The 21,564-nt window shown below is 44.4% G+C and overlaps 1 protein-coding gene and 1 pseudogene across 1 annotated transcript in view; both read right to left on the bottom strand.

Annotated features, from left to right (window-relative positions):
• Positions 1-21,564, bottom strand: part of PIK3C2G (phosphatidylinositol-4-phosphate 3-kinase catalytic subunit type 2 gamma) — a 646,925-nt gene that overhangs the window by 577,560 nt on the left and 47,801 nt on the right. The gene's annotated exons all lie outside the window — the stretch shown is intronic.
• On the bottom strand, positions 10,202-11,484 carry LOC101430289 (ATM interactor-like; annotated as a pseudogene).

The raw sequence follows: 21,564 nt of genomic DNA, 5'->3' as shown, positions 1-21,564 counted from the left end.
TGACTCAGAATATGATCTATCTTGGTAAATGTTTTCTGGGAACTTGAAAAGAATGTGCATTCTGTTGTTTTTGGATGAGTTTATAATTGTAAATTAGGTCAAGTTGGTCAATAGTATTATTTGAGTCATATCATTTCTTATTTTCTACCTCCTTTTTCTATTAATTATTGAGAAAGAAATAATTAATATCTGACTATAACTATGGATTTATCATCTATTCTACTTTCAGTTCTTCATGTATTTTTTTAATTAGAAAAGTTGTGCAGTTACAAAGCAATCTTGCATAATGTACAGAATTCCTATACATCACCCCCTCAACACCTTACATTGTTGTGGAACTTTTTTTACAGGTTATGAAAGAGCATGATTAGATTAGTACCACCAACTATAGTCCATGGCGTGCACTTTGAACCTTTTTATTAGGTATATAAACACTCAGCGTTGTTATGTCCTCTTGATGAAATGACTATAATTATGAAATGACTATTTCTGGTACCATTCTTTACAGTGCAATCTACTTTGATATTAATATAGCCTCTTCAACATTCTTTTGGTTAGTGTTTGTATGGTATATCATTTTTCATCATTTTTTATATTTTCATATTTAACTTATTTGTGTTTTTATTTTTTATTTTTTATTTTAATTATTTTATTTATTTATTTAATTTCCCCCTCCCCCGGTTGTCTGTTCTCTGTGTCTATTTGCTGCGTCTTGTGTCTTTGTCCGCTTGTGTTGTCGTCAGCAGCACGGGAAGTGTGGGTGGTGCCATTCCTGGGCAGGCTGCGCTTTCTTTCGCACTGGGCGGCTCTCCTTACAGGGGGCACTCCTTGTGCGTGGGGCTCCCCTACGCGGGGGACACCCCTACGCGGGGGACACCCCTGCGTGGCACGGCACTCCTTGCGCGCATCAGCACTGCGCATGGGCCAGTTCCATACGGGTCAAGGAGGCCCGGGGTTTGAACCCGGACCTCCCATGTGGTAGACGGACGCCCTAACCACTGGGACAAGTCCGTTTCCCCTTATTTGTGTTTTTATATTAAATTGGGTGTCTTGTACCTGGTATATCATTGGGCCTCATTTGGTTTAACTAGTCTGACAACCCCTGGGTATTGAACTTGTGCTTGGGTACTCTCCAAGACCACGTGTAGGTTCAGTGACTTATTAGAAGGACTCAGCACATAGCTGTACCCCAGGAAAGATTCATTCTAGCTAAAGCAAGCCAGCAAAGGAAAATGAGGAAATGGAAAATGAAGAGCAAGCTTCCAAGAGTCCTCTACCAGTGGAGAGGGGCAGAATGTCCTTGATTCCTCTAGCAATCAGTTATAAAAACATGTGCAAAGTATGGTGTATCAGAGAAGTTCACAAGAGACTCTGTGCCCAAGGTGTTTATTGGGGACCAATCCCATAAGCACCCTCTGCCTAGCATTAGCCAAAATTCCAGTTCCCAGAAGGAAAGCAAGTGTTCAACATAATCTATAGTGTCTGTGTACAAGCAGTTTAGTATAGAGCCACTCTTATTATTTAGAAAAGTTTTATATCAATATAGACAACAGTTTATCAGTCAACTTTCTAGGTGCCAGGCACATGCCAACATTGCAAGTGGGTCTTTCTAAGGATGGAGTCTCGGCCAGCTTTTCTGCACAAAATCATTTGTGCTTAAATATTTGAAGTTATTTTATGTTTAGATTTTATTCTACTAATTTAAGATTTTTTCCTAATTGTTCCATTTTCTGTTTCTTTTTCCATCTTGTTTCTATCTTCTTTTTGCTTAATTGACTTTTAAAATGATTTCATTTTATCCCTTTTCTTCTCTTAAAAACCATCTCTTTTTTGTATTATTTTGGTGATTGCTTTAGGACTTACACTATACCGATTTTCCTTATTACAATTTACCTCTAAATGAGATTATTCTACCTCATATATAGTGTAAGAATAGTATGATTCTTTTGCTCTCCTCCTTTTCTTTACATATTTTGTCATTCACTTTACCTCTGCATATGTTATAAACAACAAACAAGCATTGCTACTAGGGGCATTAGAATCTTCATTGCTGTCTTTGAAGACGGAGGTATGGGGTCATAAGCTGAGGCATATGGGTGGCCTCTAGAAGCTGAGAATGGTCTCAACTACTAATCAGCTGGGAAACGGGACTTTAGTTATACAACGGCCAGGAACTGACTTCTGACAACAGTCTGAAAGAGGAAGGGAAGAGATTCTCCTTTAAGAGCCTCCATAAAGGAATGCAGTCCTGCTAATACCCAGATTTTAGTTCAGGGAGACCCAAGTCAAACTTCTAACCTACAAAACTATAAGATAATAAATTCATTTTGTTTTCAGCTGCTGAGTTAGAGGTATTTTAATTTTTTTGACAGTTACAGAAAATGAATTTATTTTTTTTCATTTATTTATTTATTTTTTTCATTTAGTATCAGTTTCCTTCTGCTTGAAGGAATTCCTTTAACATTTCTTGCCCTGTCCACCTGTGGGTGATTCTTTCAGTTTATGTCTGTCTGCAAAACCTTTATTACATCTTCATTCTTAAAGGACATTTTTGCAGGGTAAAGAATTCTAGGATGAGTTTTTTCTTCCTGTACTAAAAGATGTTGCTTCACTCTCTTCTAGATTACATGTTGTTTTTTTTTCCTCATTAGCTTCTGGATGTTTTTGCTGTAATGAAAATTTTCTGGAGCATGTTTTTCTGGCACACATATATGTTACCTGGAATCAGTTTAATTCTTTCAGCTATTTAAGATTTGTTGGGCAGTTTAGAAGAGATTTAATTGTTAATTGGGTGCTTTTGAGACAAGACTTGAAGTGATACCCCATGAATTATGGGTTTTTCCACTCTTTCTGTTGGGAAGAAGCACTATTTTTAGACCTGTGTGAACTCTGTGAACTGTTCCCTTTAGTTTTGGGGGCTAGTTCTTCCCCTGTCATTATAGTTCCCTCATATCCATACGCCAACCCATACTCAACCAGAAGAGGGCCCTCTGGAGTTTTTTGGGATTCTCTCTCATTCTAACTATCTCCTCTCCATTACTCTGGTCTGGAAACTTTTGCTGCCTTGGGTTTGCCATTCTCTCAGCTCTGTCTCCTTCTCTTACAGATTGCCTGGTTCTGCATGGGTTGCCCCACCCTGCCTAATAATCTGGAAACTTCATCTAGGCAATCCTGGGCTAATTACAGTAGTCACCTCAGATATTTACTCTCTCAATGATCACTGTTCTTCATTACCTGATGTCCAATGTCTGGATAATTGCCATTTTATATATCCATTTATCCCAGTTTTTAGTTTTAGGTAGCAGAGTAAATCCATACTATTCCACTATATCTTGGCTGGATGTGGAGACCTCACCTTTTTTTTTTTATATTGCTTATCACTACTTGGTGTCATCCAGTTTATTTAAATACTTATGCATCTATAGTCTCTCTTCCCACTGAAATTTAATGGATTCCATGATGGAATAGGCCTTTTAATTATTCTTTATTGAAATGTTCCTTCTCCTAGTATAGTTCTTGGCAAACAAAAGGTACTCAAAAATATTCATTCAGGGAAGATTGAATAAATAAATCATTGAAGTTTCTATTCTCCCTAAGTGGTCTAGTAAGAAAATTTGCAATATTTTATTTCCTATGGATGTCCCCAAATTGGATTTACCATTAGAAAATTTGTTGAAACTTAGGCACCAAATTACTTTATATATTATATTATTTTACAATATCTGAATCAAGACTCCCAGAATTGGATTGTTACAAGAGAACAGATGGAAATTATAGTCAGTCTGGAGGTTAAAATTTATAAAACAAAATTTTGAGAAAGGAAGAAAAATGTGCAGTGAGGGAAACTGATGATGATACAAAATAAAGAAAAATGGTAGAGTTGTTTCAACTAAATATCAGCACATAAAATAATATCTCAAAAATGAGAGATTAAAATTGGAATGGACATATTTATGAAATAGTTTAGTCAATTCAAATAAGAAATAGGGTATATAGGTATTAGAATGGTTGTCCTGAAAGAATAAGAACATATGGTTGGAGATTGGAGAAATAAGAAGAAAGAATTTAGATGAGTTACAGCTTTAGATTTTGATAAGGACAGGGATATAGCATGGTAATAGTTGATTGTAGCAGAATATCAGTAACTTTCATTAAAAATTAGGTCATTGAATACTGTATCCTCAGTGTTTAGAGTAAGTCCTGAAATATAGTAGGTGTTCAGTAAGTATCTGTTGGAAAGGTTAACAAATAAATGAATATAGATACCCTCTAGGATGGTATGGGCTGGGTGCACATATTTGTGGTACAGAATGGGGAGGGGGAGCAGCACCTTGAAAAGTCCTCTATGGACAGGAGAACTCACTTGGAAGTCACTGCCAGGAAGGGAAATGGTGGAATAAGATGTTGTGTAAATGCTTGCACTCCAGTAGTTGTGAAAAATCTAAAGAAAATTAATGAAGTATGCAGAAAGATGGTTAGAATTACCAAATAGGTTCATTTAACACACTAATTCTAGTCCAGAATCTTGTATGCTTATAGTTGTTCAATAAATATGGTATTTAAATTTAAAATGAGATAAAAACCTAATTTTAGGAAAAAGGGGTATGTGCACATGCACCTGAAATTGTGAAGACAGACCAGGCAAATGCATTTTGCAAAGACAGGCTCAATCTTACACGCAGCAGAGAATCCACCTTCAGCAGTAGGCTATGGTGGATATTGTCTCTGGCCTTTTTAAAGCTCCTATTTTTATTAGTATTTTGTTCTTGTTTTAAGCGTCTTAAAGTTGCTTGCCTTTTTATTTCTCAACAACTAATATAAAAGACATTACCTTACATTGCTCCTTTAAAACAACTGTAAAAGCATTTCTTGTATTATCACTTACTTTACTACATTTCAGTGATATTTTGCAGCTTGTGTTATAGGAAGTTAATAGGCCTCATAAACTGTATCTAAAATACAAGTTGTACTGGTAGCATATTCCAACCTCTAAATGCCTTTCATGTCAGCATGAGAGATATCATCAGGTATTTGAAAGCCCTGGCCTATTTATAAAGATACCATCAAAACCTGCCTGATGCAGCTGACTTATGAATCAATTATCTGAACTACACCAAGTGATGTATCTATTCTGAATTTTAGAGTCATATATTTGAAGCTAAACTACAAACAGATAAACTATTCAACAGCCTATCATGATTCTTATCTTCATGTACATACCTGTCAAGTGTGAAAAAAATAAAAAAGCAAAATCTGATTTTTCTAGGAAGAGTTTTTAAAAATCACACAGTACAATTTCTCTCTCTCTCTCTCTCTCTCTCTCACAAATACACACACACATACACATACACACACACACACTCCTGGCTCTCAAGTTATTTATGACTGGAGGTAAAACAGACAAAAAATTTTAAAAACTACAATCAAGAGTACACAAGGATTGCTGCCATCTTTTAGCACTTATGAATAAAGCCACTATGAGCACTGCATATGCAAATATCTGAATCCCGGCTTTCAAATCTTTTGGGAATATGCATACATAGTAATGAGATTGCCAGGTCATATAGCTATACACTTAAGTTTCAAAGGAACTGCCAAACTGTTCATCAACTGATGAGCTGACAAAGTGTGGCATATATATCCAATGGAATATAATTCAGCCATAAAAAGGAATGAAGTTCTGATTCATGCAACCTCATGATAAACCCTGAAGACATCATGTTGAATGAAATAAGCCAGACATGAAAGGACAAATATTGTATGATCTTTCTGATTGGAAATGATTAGAAAAAGCAAACCCACAGAGTCAGAATCTAGATTATAGTTTACCAAGAGATAAAGTAGGGATAGGAAATGGGAAGTTAAGGCTTAGCATGCATTAGGTTCCTATCTGGAATGATGGAAATGTTTTGGTAATGGATGGTGGTGATGGTAGCACGACATTGTGAATGTAATTGGCATCACTGACAAATATGCGAATGTGGTTAAAGGGGAAATGTTAGGTTATATGTATGATAGAATAAGTTAAAAAAGAAAATCCATGAAACTGCACTACACAAATCGTGTACCCTAAGCTAAACTCTGGATTATAGTTATTAGTACAATTATAAAAATACACTTTCATCAATTGTGACAAATGTTCCACACCAAAGCAAGTACTTAATAATAGGGTGGTGTATGGGAATCATGTACTTTATGCATGATTGTTCTATAAACCCACAACTTTTCTAAAAAAGAATACACAAGGGGTCTCTCATGCTGTAAAAGTAAAACTATCTTAAAATTATTTTCTCTTAAGTTTTATGGCTTGAATGGTTGTCTTTTGATTTTAAAAATGTCGTTTACAAAGCTACTATGTGTGTTAAGAAAATGGCCATCTTTTATCCCAAATATTGAAAAATAAGACAAACTCAAAAGAGTAATGAGTATTTTTTGTGCTTTGTTTTGTTTAGTTTTAAGCTATACTTCATGAACTATATTCTATTTAGGACCTATTCTTCAATTTTAAATATTAATTATCTCAGCTTTATTTATTTATTTCTAAAGATTTATTTATTTATTTATTTCTCTCCCCTCCCCCCCCACACTGGTTGTCTGTTCTCTGTGTCTATTTGCTGCGTCTTCTTTGTCCGCTTCTGTTGTTGTCAGTGGCACGAGAATCTGTGTTTCTTTTCGTTGCGTCATCTTGTTGTGTCAGTTCTCCGTGTGTGCGGCAACATTCCTGGGCAGGCTGCACTTTCTTTCATGCTGGGCGGTTCTCCTTATGGAGTGCACTCCTTGCATGTGGGGCTCCTCTATGTGGGGGACACCCTTGCATGGCAGGGCACTCCTTGCACACATCAGCACAGTGCATGGGCCAGCGTCACATGGGTCAAGTTGGCCCGGGGTTTGAACCGCGGACCTCCCATGTGGTAGATGGATGCCCTAACCACTGGGCTAAATCCATCGCCTCAGCTTTATTGATATGCCCAATAGTGTGCAGATTTCATGGAAGTGTGATTCATGCTACCATGTAATTAGTGTATCTAAACATAAATTACTTTCATGAAATCCATACTTAATAACCCAATTGGATGTTATTGAAGTTAAACACTGATCTCAGTGGGTCCTCTCTGGTCTTACAGTCATAATGATGAGAAACAGATGAGAAAAATCTATTAAAGAGCACTGTCCTAGTCTGTCATTTCAAATTCATCTTCCATGTAGGGTTACAACTTCTAAAGGGATTTGAAAAATGATCATTTCAGCTGAAAATTCATTTCTCTTTTCTTCAATAGTCTTCATTGAAATTTACAGGAACAATTATTACTTCCTGACAGGCATTATAATGCCTGACATTGCAGTTTATTTTACATTTGTTATACTTAAAATTAAGGTCTCATTTTAAGGAAAGCATCAAGGAATCTGATGAGGATTAGGAAAATTATCAGTTGCCATCCAGAAATTATTTCTTATGTATGTACCACTGGGGAAGATTTGTACAGATGACTAATAAAATCTATTATTTATTTTAGTGAATATTTATTTCAGAGAGTGGTATTTTTTTATGATCATGATTTCATATTGTGAGCTAAGTCCTATTTCAGCTCAGTATCCTGCTGTAAACTTATAGAGATGATTTTCTTAAAATTTTAGGTGACCCAATATTCTCAAGGCCTCTTAATAATGCTTTTGTTAGGAGAGTAATCTCAGTGCCTAAAAACTCCACTCAATTTCCCTCTCTTCCATAAACATTTCTGGTGCACCCTAGCCAGAGAGATCGTTCTTTTTTCTTCTTTTCTCATTCCCAGTAATACTAGTGGTTAATTCTTTCCTATCTAGCACTTGGACTATTTTATAAATGTCTCTTAAAACAAAAATATTTCTCAGTTCATGGTGCTGTTTGCCATTCTATTTGGCTGTAGTTAGGTTTTATAAATACATATGTGAAAAAATTAACCTTTTATATATGTGTTTTTGTCCCTAATAATATTGTATAGCCCATAGTGTTATAGTACATCTCTTACATTATTCAACATACATAATGCGAAGACACAGTAAGTACTCAAAAAGCATTTCTTGGAGTGAATAAAACTTCAGAATTAATCAAATAGAAAATGATACCTTCTATAAAGTAGGTACAAAATCCAATTTTAATTTGGCTCTGAAAACCTAAGCCTATAGTAGAAAATGCCCATTTTCTAGAGCAATATTTAATATGGAAATGCCCCACTCTTATCTCTGTTAATGTTATTTGGGAGTATTTCAAAATGGACTGTGTAATCCTGGAAAATTGAGTCAATTTTAGTAAAGGGATGAAGTGATACTGTTCTTATAGAAGCACTTGAAAGTTAGCATGTAAACATATTTTAATTAGCGAAGTATCTCACCATATAAATGTAACAAATTTGTCTAATTTAAAGTTTATTATATATTTGGAGATGTAGAAAAATGTAACATAAGACACTATGCTTGGTCTACTTTGCACAGGAGATGAGAAAGTACTCTTTCTCACACATTGTATAAATTAATAACAGAATATCAAATCTCATGTTGTAAGAGAAATACAGTTAAAGATGATGTCCTCAATCCTTAATGTTCTCTCATAAGACAAAGAAAAAAAACAAAACAAACACAACCATGTACCACAATAAAGGAAATACAGATGCACAGATGAAGACTGTTCAAGCTCTCTAGTAACTAAAGACATTAAAATAAAAACACTTATGAGATTCTGTTGTGCCATATCATATTGGCAAATGTTAAAATGAGGAGAATGTTTAATGCCAGCCTTGGATAGTGAGATTGGCAATGTCATACCCTGCTGGTAGCACACACAATGATTCAACTTTACAGGAAATCCATTTATCTATATTTACGAAGGGCCCTTACATAAAAATCAGATTGCCTATATTTATTCACTTGGCAATGCATAGACTTAATATGGTTTATGAAAAAGTAAAAATCAAATTAAAAACACAAGCATTTAAATGACTTGTATTATTCTTTTTGACATTGCTTAATTATTGCTAAAATTCAAGAGGAATATGACAATAAAATATATGTGTATTCCTTTTATTTTTCACATTTTTTGTTCAGTTCCACAAAAGCTATACGTTGTATGATTTATAGTCAAAACTATACCAAGATATAGGCTAGCTCAAATTTCTACAATGTTTTCTATTGTTAGTTAAATTATTTCATTTATGCTTTTATGTGAAGAAAGTACACTTGATTTTCTTGTACCATCATACATAGGTATAGTTCAGTCAATTCTAAAAGTAACTTTATGCAAATGAATGGTTTTTGAAATTTAAATGAATTGTTTTTGAGTGGAGATACAATTAACCATGAGGAACTTTTTATGTAAAACTCACTATTTTGACAGCATATTAATCTGAGTCCTGAATTCAGAATTATTGGCAGTATTTTAGTCATTGTTTTTCTAATTTTTGAAAATACAAAGTTCCTATTTACTTCAATGCCTAGACCAAGTTGATTTTTGATAAGAATTCTTCCTCCCCCTTGTGTACTCTTTTATTATTTCATTCAATTATTTTAAAATCTTAAATTTACAACTTGCAAGTACTAAATTTGTAATGAAATTGGAGGGAAAGATAGAAATAATCATAGTGAAATTATAACTCTTTCATATTCTTCAGTTCACACACATATAAAAGCTCAAAGACATGAAATAAAATTGATGGCATTTGTCATCAAGTATTTAGTATATAGGGTTAATTTTTTTAATTGTTGGTTTTTTAAATGGGGATTATAAGAAATTTTAATGGTTTATTCTAATTACCTGGTTTATACTGCTGATTTTATAGATACATATGTTTAGCATGAGTAGCATTTCTTTAGTTATATACATTTTAAAAATACTCTCCTGCAAGGTGAAATATATAATTATATTTTACATGTAATTTAAATATTAAATTTATAACTTGATAATATTTTTAACCGATGGGGCAATACATTTTTTCTTCTATAAAATCATTTTAAATCTTGTCATATTTTGTTTTATGGATGTAACACTTATTTGATCAGTGACCTGTAGTTATGCATTGATGTTTTTCTAACTTTGTTATAATAAATAATGCTATTATATAAATGTTATCATGCACGTTATTTTAGACCAACATCATACACTTTATAATACATTTATACACAAATTTCATGATTACAAGTACAAAAGGCAAAGAACCCCAAAGAATCTAAGCATCTGCATAATTTCCTACATTCGATAGTTAATACCGTTGTCCCGGTTCCCCATTTCCTAAATCCAGAAGAAAACTCTCAATGCCTTCCTGCACGTGGACTTCATTTTTAGAAATTGGAGACTGTAGTTCTGCACCTGCCTGAGTTTCCACAGAACTTAACTGAGACTACAAACTTATTTGGCTAGAAGGAAGTCATGTATGGCTGCTTGAGTCTCACTGCTGGTGAAAAACAAACTCCCCAGGGTTCCATGGCCTGTGTTTCTGTACTGCCCAACTGGACTTTGCTTTCTAGAGCAGGTAGGCTTTCAGCAGTGGAAATTGCTTCTGTTCGTGCTTCTGCATCAGCTGAATCAGTGCTCACAGAAAAGGTGGAGTGTTTCAGAATACTACCCAGAGGCAGATGAACCCTACTGTCTAAAAAGAAGTTTACATCTGTCCATGTCTTCCTGGCAAACACTTCAAGACCTAAGAAGTTAGCATCTTCCCTAAAACTGTACGACTGAGCAGAGGTGTCCACAAGTACCAAGTCAGTTTGGGTTTCTATGTCCAGGGATTCCAAGACTGGCTCAGTGTTCAGGCTGCTAAATTCACTCTCTTCCCTTTGAGTTTGGATATTGGAAGCCAAAAAGAACTCTTCAATATCGAAACCTATTCTGGGATTCTGGATTGAGCCAGGTGGGAGCTGCACGTCAGGTCCAGTACTTGTGTCAGTCCAAAGAATGTGATTATCCAATATCTGACCCAGCAGGTTAGTGACTTCACAAGATATTTTCTAAATTTCTTAATAAATCTGTGGTTTGGGTCTGATTATTTGTCATGTTTTGTGAAGGAAACATACTGTTCTGTTCACTGAAGTTTATAATTGGTGCAGATTTCTCAGCATCTTGATTTAACGCCCTAGGGTTTTTCTGAGGTAATAAATGAGTTAGTCTCTGCTACCAAACTTTGCTTATAATACAGTCTGTAGAAAACCTGTAAGATGAATGGACATTCTCAAAAATGTCTCCACACATCATTGCTTGGTCATCTGTGGAACTTTGCACTTGGCTGGTTTAAGTTTCTCTGGAGCTCCCAGATGACTGGAAACAAGCCTCTAAAAAAGCATCAGTCTGAGCAGCAATAGATGAAGCTACTTTAGACCTGGGCAAAATATCTGAGTGTGAACACTAAAGGTAAGCGAAACCTGAGAACCAAAGGTCAAGTCAGTCTGAGAACAAGACACAGAGGAGTTACTTGTGGAAATTAAAATGGAAATCTTGAATAGGAATAACAAAGATTTCATATTCCATTTTGTTCTGATTTTGTTCTTGTGGAGTAACTGTATTATTATAATGAAAATAATAATAGATTTAATGCATAAAATAATAGTTATGGGCTCAGACTCTGGAATTTAGGCTGTCCTTACTTCTATTGTTTTATGACTTTGTACTGGTTATTCAAACGCTCTATGCCCAAGCTTCCTCATATGTAAAGTGTGAATAGTAATAGTTACTAGTTCCATAGAATTGATAATTGAGAAAAGAAAAGCATTTTAAAAGTAGCACATCAAAGGCATCTAATAAATATTAAGTATTATTGGGTATTTTCAATGCAATGTTTTATGTTTATTTTCTTTTTGTTGTCCTCTTCAAAGAAGTAGATCTTGATAATGATTTTTTCCTTTGTAAACACCAATTTAGATTCTAGAGTGAAAAAGGGTGGAATGAAGTCAAACTATTGTGGTCTCTTTAAATATGGAAGGCACAATGGTGATAGTCGGAGAAAAGGAAGGTAGGAAGTGAGCAATGAAGGAAGGAAGAATGAGAAAGAAAGGAATATATATTTCCAGGTGCGGTCACCCCTCGGGCTGAAGTGTGGTTTGCTGGCCTGGCGGGGGAGCGGCCGCCGTAGGCCTAATTCCAAGCCGCTGCCCCCATAATAGGGTGGCTGGTCGGACTCACCGCCACCCCTGAAGGGAGCTCGGCATGGGCGCAGAGTGCCCTCGGGTTTCCCCTTCTCGGCAGCCATGCTTCCGCGGCCGCCCCTCCTCCCGGATAGCGCCACACGATGCCTTATGAGGCAACACCCTTCTTCTTCTTTCTCCCTGCGCAGGCGCAGGGTGGAAAATTCCAGTCTGCCTTTCCCCCCCCCCAACCAACAGCAGCAACAGCCAGGCGCAAGGCGGGAAACTCAAGTCTGCCCTCTACCCCAGCAACGGCAGCCACCAATCCCTAAACCCTGCCACTTCACCCAGCAACAGCAACAGCCAATCCCTAACCACCACCCCTCCCCCTTCCAGTACCTCCCACCAACCTTTCTCCCCAGTAACTGCTTGCAGCAACCAATCAGAACATGGCATAAGCTTCGACCAATCAGCCTTCCCCAGCCCCTATAAAACTGTAGCCACTTCCTCAAGAAAGTTGGACCTGCGTGTTTACCTCATCTCCGCGGTAGTTCTTCTGCCATGCGCCCTCCAGTCCTGAGAGCCCCCGACAAGGGCCTGGCCTCCCTTGTCCCCAGTTCGTCGCCTGCTTCTCCGGGTGACCTCTTCGTCGCCGGCTTCGCCGGGCGACCCCGTCAGCCGAACCGCGCAACCCCTGTGAGACCGACCCCTCGTCTGCTGCCGGATCGACCCCTCGTCCCAAGCCGGACCGACCCCTCGTCCAAAGCTGGACCGACCCCTCTTTGGCAGCCAGACCCCACCGCCACCGACCGAGCAAGCCGCCACAGCTGGCACCCAACGTGGGGCAAGGTAAGGACCCCCTTCACCTTGCTCCACTGCTCGTCGTTCTCCTCTTCCCCTAAGGAGCTCTTAGTTCCGCTTTCCCCTTGTTGGGGCCTCCTCTTGGCCCGTGACCACCGTCAGAGCCCCACCGGCTCCAACCCCTCATCTCACCGCGCCCCTCGGCTCCCATCGCCGCGCTCTCAAGGTAAGGGCCCCTTCTCTTATCGGCTCCAAAAGGCCATTAGCAATGGGTAACATCCTTTCTGCTAAGCAAGCCCCGCAAGTTCGGGCCCTCGCCGGTCTCCTAGACACTCACCGGTGTAAGATCTCTTTGAAACAGCTCCAAGTATATTGGGACCTTCTTCTCCCCTTTAATCCGTGGCTTACCACGTGTCAGCTCTGGGACCCGGATACCTATACTCGCCTTATAGATAGGGTCACTTCTGCTGTGGAGCAGGAGGGTAAAAGATTCCCTCCTGGCTTATTACCGGCACTTTTTACCATCTGCTCCTGCCTTCAAGGCGCCCCTACCATCGACTCCCCCCGGCTGCGCCACCGCCGCCGCCGTGATTGTCAGGACGGCGACTTTAACCAGGATCCTGATCGGGATCCTGATGCCTGCTCTGACTCCGACTCTGAGTCGCTTGTTGAGCGCCTTAATAACGCGCTCGAAAATTGTCCCCCTAAACAGTGTAATCTTGCAGTGCCGAGCACCGGTGAAGATGGCGAATTTCCGCCTTCTTCCTCGCTCGTAAAGGGGAAGCACTCCCAAGATGGCGGGCTTCCGCCTTCTTCACCATCCGAAAAGGGGAAGCACTCTCAAGATGGCGGACTTCCGCCTTCTTCCTCACTCAAAAAGGGGAGGTCCCTTTACCCCTCCCTCCCCCCGATGACTTCCTGCCTGGGTGGGCCGGAAGCTCCCTCCCCACCATTTTACCCCTCTGGGCAGGGCGGTCCGCGGCCATCTTGTAGCCCACGGCCATTTTGTGGCCCGCCGCCATTTTATAGTACCGCTGGGGACGGCCCGCAGCCATTTTGTAACACCGCATGGACAGTGGCTCCTCTCGCGCCCTCCGCGCCAGCGGCCCCCCTGGCTCCGCCTCCCCCTGGCAGCCCCCTCCATCTGATCCGTGCCAAGCTGCCGCACGCGCGGCCCCCTCTAGCCTATTTTTGGACCCGTATTCCTCCCCCACCGGGGCACCTCCACCTGCCTCCCTGCCGCCTCCTACCGCCTGCTTTCCCCTTAACATAACTCCCACCCCTCAGCGCCCCTTTCCTTGGTACCCACATGATGCGGAAAGTGTTAAGCAGCTCCGCAAGGCCGTTAAGGAGGATGGGTTAGGCAGCCCTTATGCTCAGCATTTGTTAGAGGAGATGTCCACCCTTCTGTGCATCCCCCTCGATTGGCTCCAACTGGCCCGTGCCATCCTCACACCCGGCCAGTTTATAAATTGGCGCGCCCATTTTCATGCCGAGGCTGAAAAGCAGGTTGCGGCCAACGCCGCAATGGGTGTTAATTACCCACTGGAAGACTTCACCGGCACCGGTCAGTTTAGCCAGGCTGTGGCCTACTACCGCGCTCCGGCTGGCTTCTGACTTCAGATTCGTGAGGTTGCCCTACGGGCCTTTCGCGCCTGCACTGCCAGTAGTGCTGACAAGTTCACTAAGCTCACACAGACCAAGGATGAGGACTTTTCTACCTATGTTTCCAGAGTCCTCCGGGCGTGTGAGTGCAGGGTCCACGATGAACAGGCTCGGCGCGCTCTCGCCCGTGAAATTATCCTTGAAGGGGCCAGCCCCATTTGTCGACAGGCGATCGCTCCCGTGAGGGAAAAGTCGATAGACGATTGGGTAATTGCCTGTAATGGCCTCGACCAAGAGGCTGCTTCTTTCGCCAAGGCTGTCACGACAGCCATGACACTTAACTCCTCCTGTTTCAAATGTGGTGAGCCAGGACATTTCGCCCGTGAATGCCCGGCAGTCTCCGCACCGCCAGGCCCTCCTGTTCCTCCCCCCCCACCGCCCCGACGGGGCCCTTCTACCCCCTGCCCCCGCTGCGGCTGGGGATACCACTGGGCTCGCGACTGCCGTGTGCAACCTCCCCTGCAGCGGCAGCAGCCATCTTTAAACTCCAGGAGGGGCAGGCCTCAGCCCCACTCCAAAGAGGCTCCCCGTCCCAACCTTCCAAAGCCCTGATGTGGACAGTCCCCATCACGTCCGCCAGGCCTACCATGAGGTTTAAGATTCACCACCGCTGGTATTCTGGGACCCTCGACTCGGGTGCAGAGGTCTCTTGTTTCCCTGCTCATTTCGCCACCCAGTGGTCTGTTCAAGAAGGCCCTTCCGTCCAAGGGGCCACTGGCTCCTCTACCTCCCTTCGTGCCAGTCACCCTATTGCCTGGGAGGACAGTGAGGGACGTGTGGGCACATTCCGGCCCCTCTTCCTTAGCACCCTTGATACTATACTTTGGGGGCGAGATGTCCTGGAGGAGTGCGGTGTCCAGTTAACCACTCAGCCCCCCCAATAGTTTGCGCCACTGCTCAATTAACACCTCCCACACCCACTCCTCTGCGGTGGGATACAGAGGAGCCTATTTGGGTGGAGCAGTGGCCCTTGCCATCCCACAAACTCCATGCTCTTTGTGAGTTGGTTTGAGAGCAGCTTGAAGCTGGACATATAGAACCGTCCACAAGTCCCTACAACTCGCCCGTTTTTATCATTAAAAAGAAGGCCACTGGCAAATACCGCCTTCTACATGATTTGAGGGAGATTAACAAGCATATCCTCCCCATGGGAACTCCCCAACTGGGACTCCCTCACCCAGTGGCCATTCCTAAACACTTTTTTGTGGCCACTCTAGATATTAAGGACTGCTTTTTTTCCATTCCGCTTCACCAAAAGGACCGCCCACGCTTTGCCTTTACCGTTCCTGTCCCCAACCACCGAGGGGCAGCCGATAGGTATCAGTGGAAAGTCCTTCCGCAAGGCATGCGCAATAGCCCGGCCATCTGCCAGCTGTATGTGAACGCGGCAGTCGCCCCCTTGCGAGATCTGGGCTACCTCATCCACTATATGGATGATGTCCTGGTCGCGTGTGAGACCCATGAGAAGCTGCAGTATGTCCTCTCTCAGCTTCAGCATAATCTGTCCGCCATTGGCTTAACCATCCAGAATGACAAGGTCAAATTTGAACCCCCCTTAACCTTCCTGGGGTTCCGTATCTCCCAGCATGTAACCCCAATGGCTGTGCGATTACATGTGCCAGACTGAGTCACCCTCACAGAGCTCCAGCAGCTCTGTGGAAATATCAATTGGGTCCGTCCCACTCTGCCGGTTACCATGGCACAGCTCTAGCCATTATTTGCTCTCTTATAAACCAGTCACAAACCCCCCTCTGCCGTGTCCGCAAAGATAACCATCACACCCGAAGCTCGAGCCGCCATTGCCGCTGTAGATAAGGCCCTTAATAACTGCTGCCTCCAGTGGTTCGATCCCCAGCGGCCTCTCCAGGCATTGGTCCTCCCCACCAAGGGAACGCCCACCGGAGTTCTTTGGCAGGATGGGCCCCTCCTCTGGCTCCATCCTTCTAAGAGCAAGATGCAGAATATCTGCCCTGCAGTAAGGCTGTGGATCACTCTTGCGGCCGATCTATGTCCGTCCATACATTTGAAACTCAGCCTGCCATAATTGTTTGGCCGCTCAATGCAAAAGAACCACCTCCCTCATTAGGGATAATGAGCAAATGCAGGTGCTGTGTGAGGGATTTTCAGGCGATTTCGATTGCCATTTCCCTAGTCACTGCCTACTCCAAGGTGTGTCCAAATTTCCCTTCCGGAATCCCTTTTTCCCCTTCCCATCTTCCTCCCCCTTTCCGAGGTCCGTCACTATTTTCACGGATGCGTCTAGAACTAAGTACTCCATGGTCTTGTACCTGGATGGAGTCGCAGAGCCGAAAGTCTTTACACATCTTAACCTACACTCCGTCCAGACGGGAGAGCTTTTGGCTATTGTGGAAACGTTTCGTGCCTTCCCCTGTGAACCTGTTAATATCTTTACAGATAGCCTCTATTCTCTGCAAGTCTGCAGGGTCTTGGCATTAGCTACATTCTTCCCGACCTCCTCTCCTATTGATGAGGCACTGGATGCCCTTAAGACCCTTCTTGAAAAACGCATGGCACCCTGGTATATTGCTCATATCTGGAGCCACTCCGGGTTGCCTGGCCCCCTAGTGGCAGGCAACGACACCGCAGATCAGACGGTCTCCGCCCTTGCCCTTGATATGGTCAGAGATGCTGTCAATCAGGCTAAGTCCTTGCATTCGAGGTTTCACTTTTCTGCCGCCTCACTCCATCACCTTTTGCCTGAGTTGCCAATTGAGACTTGTAAGCACCTAGTGCGGGCATGCAAAACCTGTGCCCCCTTCCTGCCTCTGGGGCCTCTGCAACCACAGGGGGTGAATCCCCACGGCCTTAGGCCTAATTCCAGGTGGCAGATGGATGTCACGCATGTCCCGTCCTTTGGACACCTTAAGTTCTTGCACGTTATAATTGACACCTTCTCCCACATGTGCTATGCAGTCCCCTTGCCTGGAAAGACTGCTAAACACTGCATTAAGGCCCTTTGGCAAGGGATTCTCTTCATGGGAGTCCCCTGGGACCTAAAGACGGATAACGGCCCTGCTTATCGCAGTGAGTCCTTTGTGAGGTTCCTTCAGCTCTACCAAATTGCCCACCATTTTGGTATTCCATATAACCTGCAAGGACAGGCCATTGTGGAGAGCTCCCACCGCTGTCTGAAACAACAAATTGAAAAACAGAGGGAAATCCTCCCTCACGCTCCTCCCGGAGACATCATCACCGCTGTCCTAATCCATCTGAACCTCATGACCTTTGATAAGGATGGTCTCTCGGCAGTCCATAGGCATTGGGGCCCCTCGTACCGCCCCACACAGGTCCCCTGGTCCTTTGGAAGGACCCTCAAACGGGTCAGTGGCGTGTCCCGTGCCCCCTCCTTACCCAGGGCCGAGGTTTTGCTTGTGTCTTCCCACAGGATGCCGCTCAGCCAATCTGGGTCCCTGGGAGATGCGTCAAACCCGCCACCTCAGCAGCGGATGTCCCGCAGGGAACAGCGCCAAATGCGAGTGATCCAGCACCAACTGAGCCAGCTCACCCTCCACCCAGAGAGACAACCATCCAACCCTGAAGTCCGTTCGCTGCTCGCACTCTACCGTCAGTGCTGACGCTGCAACCCTCGCCATGCTGCCGAGCCAATTAACATAGTCTCTCTCCTTCTCCTTATGCTCTCCCTCGCCACCTCTGGCCAAGCTAACCCTCTCACCAGCCCTTCAATTGGACACTCGCTCTCTGGCAACAAGAAAGAGTTCTCGCCTATAATATCACCTCAGGTGCCCCATCCTTCACTGCACGTGTGTGTACTCTCGCTAATCAGCAGAGCTGCTGGGGGTCTAAGCAACAATATGGTTCCACAACCATCTTATATCAGGTTTTTACATCTGCCCTTCCTCTGCTCGAGGCTGCCACGACCCTGCACATTATTATTGCCCCGCCTGGGGCTGTGTAACCATGGCATACGGATGGAGAGGTGCTCCAAACCAGGACCCCTATCTCTCCTTCCCCATTGCAAATACTTCCCAGTGGAACATAATCATCCTCACTGTTAAAGACCCTACTAACACTGCCTGGCTGCAGGGCCGTACATATGGCATCCGGCTTTACATGTCGAGCTATGATTATGGCGCCTTCTTCATAATAAAAAAGAAATTGCCTACTCCCACCCCTTCAGTTGCAGTTGGTCCCAATGCAATCATCAACCCTCCCTCTCCTCCTTCTGCTGCGCCGAGGCCAATCATCAATCCTCCTTCTCCTCCTCCACCATCTACCATTCCCTCCTACATAACCTCCAGCAGTCTATCCTCTAATCCCGTCCGTACCCCTCCTACCCCTCTACCCCTATTACAGATCCATAACCCGCTTCTGTCTCTAGTCCAAGCTACACTTACTCCTTCGTACACTTAACTCCTCCAATTCTAACCTTACCGTTAGCTGCTGGCTATGCCTCTCCCCCTCACTTCCTCTCTACGAGGCCATAGCCGCCAATGCCTCTTACCAATCTTCTGATAGCAGTAATCCCGCCTCTTGTAATTGGAACCAAACGAAGGTAGGACTGACAATCCAATCTGTCTCTCAAAGCGGGCTTTGTGTCACCAGAATCGGAGGCGCTGTTCACCCCTCCATGAAGACTCTTTGCAACCTTACAGTCACCCCTAACATAACCTCAAAATTTCTTTTACCCCCCAATAATACAAGATGGCTGTGTTCCTCCACAGGTCACACCCCGTGTCTCAATGTCAGCACCCTCAACTCCACCAACGAAACCTGCGTGCTCGCAATCATACTCCCCCGGGTTTTCTATCATACAAATAACCAATTCTTTGATTCCTGGCAGCACTATCTTCTTCCAGTCCATGTGCAGAAAAGAGAAATCATTACCGCCATTACTATCGCCTCTCTTCTAGGTCTTGCAGGAGCTGGCACCGGAATTGCAGCCTTAACCACTCACAGCACCGCTTTCTCATCTCTCAGGGCAGCCGTCGACAAGGATGTCGCCCGCCTCGAAACATCCATCCGCCACCTAGAAAAATCGCTTAACTCCCTATCCGAAGTGGTTCTTCAAAATCGTAGGGGGTTAGACCTCCTCCTCCTCAAAGAGGGAGGCCTCTGTGCCACTCTCGGCGAGGAGTGCTGTTTCTATGCTAACTACTCTGGTCTCATTCAGGACAATCTGGCCCAAGTCAGGGCTGGCCTGGAAAAATGAAAAAGGGAGAGAGAATCCCAAGGAGGCTTCTCCTGGGGATTCAATGGCATCCTCCCCTACATCCTCATTTTCGTAGGCCCCCTAATTATTGTCCTCTTCGCACTGGCAGTCGGACCATGGGTTATTAGAAGGATCATCCAACTCGCCAAGATCAGGCTAATGCAATTTTTAGCACATACATACAGGTCAGCTATCAGCAACTCGCCACTGCCGAGGACACCCCCCCCCACTTCATCTTCTCGGCCTCCTCCTACCCGACCTCTTCCTGCTCACTCTTCCCACAGGTGCCCCAAGTCTTCTGTAACCGCGGCCCCCCATGCCGCCATCACTCTCAAGCAGCTCCAGCCCCGCTAAACGGCCCGCAACCCGCTTTCCCCAGCCCGCGGCCTGCTTTCTAGCATCTAATAACATTTCTGCTTTTGCCTCCCCATACTTCTGTGGAGCTTCCTCCTGTCTCGACCTCACTCCTCTTCTCAGCCATCCAAAGCGTCCTTTCTCGTCCCCCGCCCCCCCTCCTTTTTTTGCTTGAACCCCCATTGCGTTGCAGATTGGACCGCCCCATGTTGGCCCGCCCCGTTAACATCGGCCTCTCTCACGCCCGTGGAGACTTTGGCCTTCTTGTTGTCCTCGCCTACGTCTCCACCACTCCCGACGTTGCCGCCACCACTGCTGCTGGTGCCCTGACGCGACTTGTCCTCACAGCTGCGATTCTCCAGACCATCACACAGTCTGCCTCTGCCGCTCTTCGCCGCCAAGAAGAGATCAACTACTGGTAACGCGCTGTCATCCTGGACTTTTAACACCAGATGGACTTTATAGCCCCCGAGATCAATGAGAATTGGACATTGGCTGCCCTTGCTTGCAACGGCAAGATACCGCCCCCCAAATTGTACATTTATATCCCCGTCATACTCACCTCCCTCCTCAGCCCCGCTTCCCCCATTGCTTACTGCCTCTTGGGCCTCGGCTACTTGTTGCTGCTGCCATCCTGGCCCTTATTTGAAAAGAAGGGGGAAATGCGGTCACCCCTCGGGCTGAAGTGTGGTTTGCTGGCCTGGCGGGGGAGCAGCCGCGGCAGGCCAAGCCGCTGCCCCCATAATAGGGTGGCTGGTCGGACTCACCGCCACCCCTGAAGGAAGCTCGGCATGGGCGCAGAGTGCCCTCGGGTCTCCCCTTCTCGGCAGCCATGCTTCCACGGCCGCCCCTCCTCCCGGATAGCGCCACACGATGCCTTATGAGGCAACACCCTTCTTCTTCTTTCTCCCTGCACAGGCGCAGGGTGGAAAATTCCAGTCTGCCCCCCCCCCACAGCAGCAACAGCCAGGCGCAAGGCGGGAAACTCAAGTCTGCCCTCTACCCCAGCAACGGCAGCCACCAATCCCTAAACCCTGCCACTTCCCCCAGCAACAGCAACAGCCAATCCCTAACCACCACCCCTCCCCCTTCCAGTACCTCCCACCGACCTTTCTCCCCAGTAACTGCTTGTGGCAACCAATCAGAACATGGCATAAGCTTCGGCCAATCAGCCTTCCCCAGCCCCTATAAAACTGTAGCCACTTCCTCAAGAAAGTTGGACCTGCGTGTTTACCTCGTCTCCGCGGTAGTTCTTCTGCCATGCGCCCTCCAGTCCTGAGAGCCCCCGACAAGGGCCTGGTCTCCCTTGTCCCCAGTTCGTTGCCTGCTTCTCTGGGTGACCCCTTTGTCGCCGGCTTCGCCGGGCAACCCCGTCAGCCGAACCGCGCAACCCCTGTGAGACCGACCCCTCGTCTGCTGCCGGACCGACCCCTCGTCCCAAGCCGGACCGACCCCTCGTCCCAAGCCGG

Source organism: Dasypus novemcinctus, chromosome 20 (assembly GCF_030445035.2).
Source record: "Dasypus novemcinctus isolate mDasNov1 chromosome 20, mDasNov1.1.hap2, whole genome shotgun sequence".
NCBI lineage: Eukaryota > Metazoa > Chordata > Mammalia > Cingulata > Dasypodidae > Dasypus > Dasypus novemcinctus.
The sequence above is the reverse complement of the archived record's forward strand: the minus strand, read 5'-3'. Positions and strand labels throughout refer to the sequence as shown.